Source organism: Suricata suricatta, chromosome 10 (genome assembly GCF_006229205.1).
Source record: "Suricata suricatta isolate VVHF042 chromosome 10, meerkat_22Aug2017_6uvM2_HiC, whole genome shotgun sequence".
In the NCBI taxonomy this organism is placed as follows: domain Eukaryota; kingdom Metazoa; phylum Chordata; class Mammalia; order Carnivora; family Herpestidae; genus Suricata; species Suricata suricatta.
The window spans coordinates 10,028,220-10,034,238 of NC_043709.1; positions in this window are offsets into that span (position 1 = coordinate 10,028,220).

A 6,019-nucleotide genomic window follows, 5' to 3' on the forward strand; every position below is an offset into this window, starting at 1 on the left:
GCCCCCACCCCCAGCCTCGCTCTGGGCAGAGCCAGATAGATGGTTTAATAATGCAGGCTGCCTGGCTGACCTTGTGGCCGCGGAGTCTGCAGAGACGCACGCTGCCCCCCTGCTCTGACTGCAGGGCTCGGGCCTGGGGCCCCCACAGAGTCCTTGGACGGCAGAATGCTGAGACCCAAGGGGCAGACACCTTAACAGTGTGGAGCTCAGCCCCCTCTGGCTAGTGGGCAGTGTAAGTCAGGTGCGCGGAGCCAAAACCTCCCCTTCTCTCCTGGGTCTCCCTGGGGGGGGTGTCCCGGAAGTGACTCCTGGCACCGAAGGCTGGGGGGAGGTGACCTGTCACATGCACGCAGACCCTACCTGTGGTGGAGCCTGCTCTCCATCTGACCCTTGCACCACGGGGGGCTGGGGGTGGTGTCAGCTCGTGAGGGCCCTCCCGGAGCACTCTCTCTCTGTGCCATGGGAGCACAGACCAGATCGGACACAGCCGGATCTGGGAGTTTCTCACCTTCTCATGGAGACCCCAGATAGATCAACTGTGGGGACTCTTCTCCTTTCCTGTCCCAGGGTTCTCTCTGGACCTGCATTACTGAGACAGGTGGCGAGGGAGGCTGGCCAACCTCACTACCCCAGAATCTCAGCTCCAAGCCAGGGAGGAAGGCACCTTAATGAACTTCTTTGGGAGCCCTCCCATAATTGGATCTCTGGGTCAAAGGGTGTTCTTTGACACCCGTAGAGTGTGGCCTTGGCCTCTTACCCTCATAGACACCCTCTCAAGGGGCCCACACATCCAGCCAGCCTCTAGTCTAGGCTCATCAGGAACTTTATGTACATCCTTCATGCCCCATTAGCCTTGAGCTGCCCTCAATTCATGGATATGAGGACTGCAGACTCTCAGAATCATAGAATCCTAAGGAATTAGGTCCTCTGGCTCTGATATCCATATGCCTAATTCTGCTTTCACCTTTGCTAGCCTGGAAGTAGAACTTTCTCAGTTTTCCCCAATGTGGCTGATTGATCTCTACCCCACTGGCCGCCAAGATGGCCACCTCCCTCCGGGATTCACACCCTGTGTGGTTGTCTCCCTCAGTGAACAGGGCGGACCTGTGTAACCAATAGGGAATTGCCACCATTGAGAATGTGTAACCTTCGAGGATAAGTCATACAAGACATTGTGGCTTCTTCTTTGTTCTCGCTCTGGGGGAAGCAGCCGCCATGTTGGGAGGGTGCTCAAGCAGTCCTGTGGAGAGGTCCATGGGACACAAACACAAACTGAGGCCTCCTGCCGGCTGCCAATGCCAACCAGCCTTCAGATGAGTGCAGCCCCAGCCATGGCCTCACTCAATGTAGGAAATTCCTCAAGCAAGAATCACCTGCTCCTAGTTCCTGACCACAGCCACTGTGTAATAACAGCTGCATTTTTGTTTTGTTTTGCTGATGGAAGCCACTGAGTTTTGAGGTAATGGGTTGCACAGCGATAGATGACTAATATGATAAGCCTGCAGACTTTTCTGTTTTTTTTTCCTAAGTTTTTATTTGTTTATTTGAGAGAGAGAGAGAGAGATTATGAGCAGGGGAAGGGCAGAGAGAGAGATCCTGATGAGGGGCTCGAACTCACAAACTGTGAGATCATGACCTGAGCTGAAACCAAGAGTCAGTCACTTTACTGACTGAGCCGACTGGGCGCTCCAAGCATGTAGACTTTTCTAAAGCGAGCACGGAAGGTGGTTGGGGAGACTGAAGCAGGTAAAGGAGGATTATTACACTCCACAGCAAAGGCCTTAAAAATCCCTTCGGGAAATGTGTGTGTTCTGAGGGGGGGTCCCCTGCATCTCAGTTTCTTCCTAACCTATAATGTCCTCTCCTACCCGCCCACTTTCCCTCAGCCCCCAGCTTACCCTTATTAGGCTCAGGAATTTGCTCCCTACCTTCAACCTCGCATACCTGACCTGTCACAGCAAAACAAAACACTCCTATGTAAAGGACTCCCTTGGGTGCCTGGGGGGCTCCGTCAGGTTAAGCATCCAACATCAGCAGCTCAGGTCACGATCTAATGGTTTGTGGGTCCGAGCCCCGTGTCGGGCTCTGTGCTGACAGCTCAGAGTGTGGAGCCTGCTTCAGATTCTGTCTCTGTCTCTCTCTCTCTCTGCGCTTCCCTTGCTCTCTCTCTCAAAAATAAATAAACATTGCAAAAATAAAAAAAACAGGACTTACCTTCCCAAGCAGCTCAGTCTTCATGGCCATTGGGATGGCTCCACGGTGGGGAAGAGGCTGAGGTTTTCACTGCGGAAGCTTCAGTGTCCCCTCCTGGGTTCTATCTCTCATCGCAGCCTCTTGTCTCCAGTGACTCTAGCCTCCGTTCTAGCGTTGGAGGCACAGCAGAAAATCTGATGTTTGTGGTCTGGATCTGAAACAGGGATGTGACACCCCATACACACTCCAGTGTCTGCGCGTCTCTCTAAAAGAATCGCTTACCCTAATTTTCTTTTCTTTTTTTATTTTTTATGTTTATTTATTTTTGAGACAGAGAGAAACACAGCATGAGTGGGGGAGGGGCAGAGGAGAGGGAGACACAGAATCCGAAGCAGCTCCAGGCTCTGAGCTGTCAGTGCAGAGCCTGATTCGGGGCTTGAACCCACGAACCATGAGATCATGACCTGAGCCGAAGTTGGACGCTTAACCGACTGAGCTGCCCAGGCGCCCCTCCCCTAATTTTCTTAATCAACTCAAGATGCTGTGTAGACCGAGTGGAAACCAAGGCCTCGAAGTCCAGAGGGTAGATCTTGCTGTTCATCTGAATTAGCGCGGGAAGCCTTCGGCATTTGCGCATCCCTAGCCCTCACCGCTCCATTCTCTAAGCCCTGAAGCAAGGGAAAGTTGTCAGGAAAAAATGTCCTTGGTGATGTGGCCAGGGTGGTGGGCTCACTTGGAGTCACATCTGGCCAAACTGGGGGTGGGGGGAAGGGACACGGTGTGCGGTTAGAGGCCGCTTCCAACCACCTCTAGGAGATTCCAGGACAGACGGGGTCTGGGATTCATGGACAGGGGTCTGTAAATACCTGCCTCTCATCTGGCACTAAGGCTTCTGGGATGGTTCCTCTTTGGTCATTTTTCCTGTCCAGGGGTCACATCGCTGATGACTCATAGCCCTGTGAGGGCAGACGGAGACATCTCGATTGAAGTTCCTCCCACACTGTCCGTGGCGCTGGGGAGGGAGGAGATTTCGGGGTTGGTGGGAAGGGAGAGAGATGCTGAGTGCCCCGAATAAAAGCCCCCTAATGTCCACTTGGGTGGCTTATCAGTGAGAATAGCGTCCGAAGAGCACGCTGCAGGGCGCCTGGCCCTATGAGAGAGAATTACACAGTACTTCCGCCTTACACAGTACTTCTGCCGATGGAGGTGATGGGTGAGGAGGAAGTCGGGGAGGGGACACACGTGAGAAGGAATAAAAGTACAAGGTGACAGACATATGCTGTCATTCAGACCTACACAGAGTGTTCCAGGAACCAGCAGAGGAAGAAGGAGCTTGGCCCGCTCAGCTCAGGGGTGATCAGGGGAGGCTTCACAGAGGAGGTGGCCTTGGAGCAGCACCTGCTGAAAGACTGGAAGTAGATGGGCCGGGAGGCGACCCGAGAGGAGGAAAGGCCTCCAGGCTGCGGGAGTCTCAGCATCCAAAGCACAGACGGGGTGGAGAGCACGTGGGTGAGAGTTTCATGGCACTTTCTGGAAAGGGCAGGTATTGGTGTTGCTGGGGCCCAGAGCAGGTGCAGGGGGTGATATGAGAAGATGCTGGAGGGGTGCGTACAGGCCTGACTGCAGAGGGCCTTATTTGGGCAAGTTACAGAGTTTGGGTTTTAGTCCCTGGCAGAGAGGGCACGTGGCCCGTCCTGGGTCCGCAAAGGCTGACGTCACCAGATGATCATATGCTTCCTCAGGGGGAACACCCAAGCGGCTAACGCCAGGCATTTGCACGGTCCTGAGAAATGACACCCAGTGCACCGTTGCATGGGTGCTATTGGAGGGAGGGGAGGAAGGTTTCTGCAGGTTTCCGGGTGACAGAGGGCGAGGCCTGACCTCGGACAGTGGCCGGGGGGATGGACATACTGCTGCTCACACTTGTCTCAACCTTACCTGCCCACTTAGGGAGATTCTGGGAGGCTGCTTATCATAACCTTGGCCCCGGGGGCTCGGGATGCTGTGTGTGTGTGTGTGTGTGTATGTGTGTGTGTGTGTGTTAGAGAGACAGACAGAGAGAGCTCTGTGGGCTCTATTTTAGCAAGGAGATGCTGGCTTCCGGCACTAGCCACCGATGGCTATTTAAATCTCCGTTAATAAAACAAAAATTAAAAATTCAATTCTTCAGCCACCCAAGCCACCATTTCAAGGCCCTGAAGAGCCACCTGCAGTTAGTGACCACCGTTTTGTGCTGACAGAACATGCCCACCACCGCAGAAAATTCCATGAGACGGCGCTGATCTGGAGAAAGCCGGTCAGGTGTCCAGAGAGTGTGGTCCACCATGACCCTCGGTTAGCCCAGGCCAACTCCATCTTCCATCTTGTGGCAGCGACTACGTTAAGAGTTTGAAAGCCTTTCTGGCATATGTCTGCCTAGTAAGGGCAATTTCCAGGGGGAGTCTTAGAACATTCTGGAGCTCAAAAGCAGAGCTAAACCAGGTGGACCTAGAGGTCCCAAAGGGGAAGGGAGAGCTCCTGTGGTGAGCTGGGCATGGTGTTGGGGATAGGACGGCTTTTGTTATTCTTTTCACCAAAGGGAAACTGAGGCTGGGGGGGGTGTGACCTGCCCCTTGGCAGATGGCTGGGAAAATCACAAAAGCAGAACCGGAAAAGGCTGCGTGGCGGCCCCTTGCCTGGTATTGCTTGAGATCATTGCTCAGTTTCTGGAGCCAGAGTGGATGAGATGGGTCTCGTCAGGGCCCACATCTTAAGTATCTGCGCGTGAGGGCCACTGTCACGGGGGTAAACGAGGGAGCCCTCGGCAGTTGCGCGTTCCATCCGCCAGAGGGCGCAAGGACCAATGTGTCTCCTTCCGAGGTGGGCGGGGCGGTGGGGAAAGGTTCTTCCCTGGGGGACCTTGGGCTGGGACCCTGCTTCACATCCAGCCGTCCAGCCCCGTGCCGTGAACCTACAATGCATTCCGTATAGCCCTTACCCTCTAGCAGGGCTCAGTTTAGAGGGCACAGACAGCATAATGACTTGTTTGGATCTGCAGTGAGGGGCCTTGAAGGGTGGGGTAGGAGTGTGCTGGGCGGCCTGGAGTGCGGTGGTGGAGGGCAGAGGTGGGACACTGTTTCTCTCCTACTGGGGGAGACAGCAGTGGCCTGGGGCCCAGCTCTTGTCCCATCCTGGACCTGCTTTTGTGTTCTCAGTTGACAGGATGGAGGAACTTCTGAACAGACGTTCTTTCTGCTCTAGTAATACTCAGCTCCGTGGAGTTCCCCGCATGAACACACACACCAAGACTGTTTCATGCCTCTGTGCCTTTGCACATGCTGTTCCCACAGCCTGACAGATCCCTCTCCACCTTCTTCAGCTGACTGACTACTACTCATCCGTCAGGATGCCCCGAGGCAGTGGCTCCTTCCAGGGAGGCGCTGCCTGCTCCTGGCCTGGACAAGACACTCCTGCTGCGCGTTCCTGCAGCCCGGACTTGACGTTCTGCTGGGCACCACCTGAGGACAGGGACTGGCGCATGCGGACCCATAAAAGTGATGGAGACGCAGAGGACCTGCTCCAGGCGGGGCTTCAGCGCGTTCGCTTGTGGATCCTGGGGGCCGAGAGAAGGCGCCTGCTTCTTCGTCTACGCGGGATACGAGCCGAGTCTCCCCACCAGGTGCTTGCGTGCCCAAGCTCAGGGGTACAGGCCCCGATGCTAGAGCTTTCTTTCTGCCTCTGCTACTTCCTCCCTCTAGCTTCTACCTCATAGCGGGTGGAACAGGTGCGTGGGGGCGTTGGGCAGAGAGGTGGCTACGGCCTAAGAAGCGTCTCTGGGGGTGGGGGG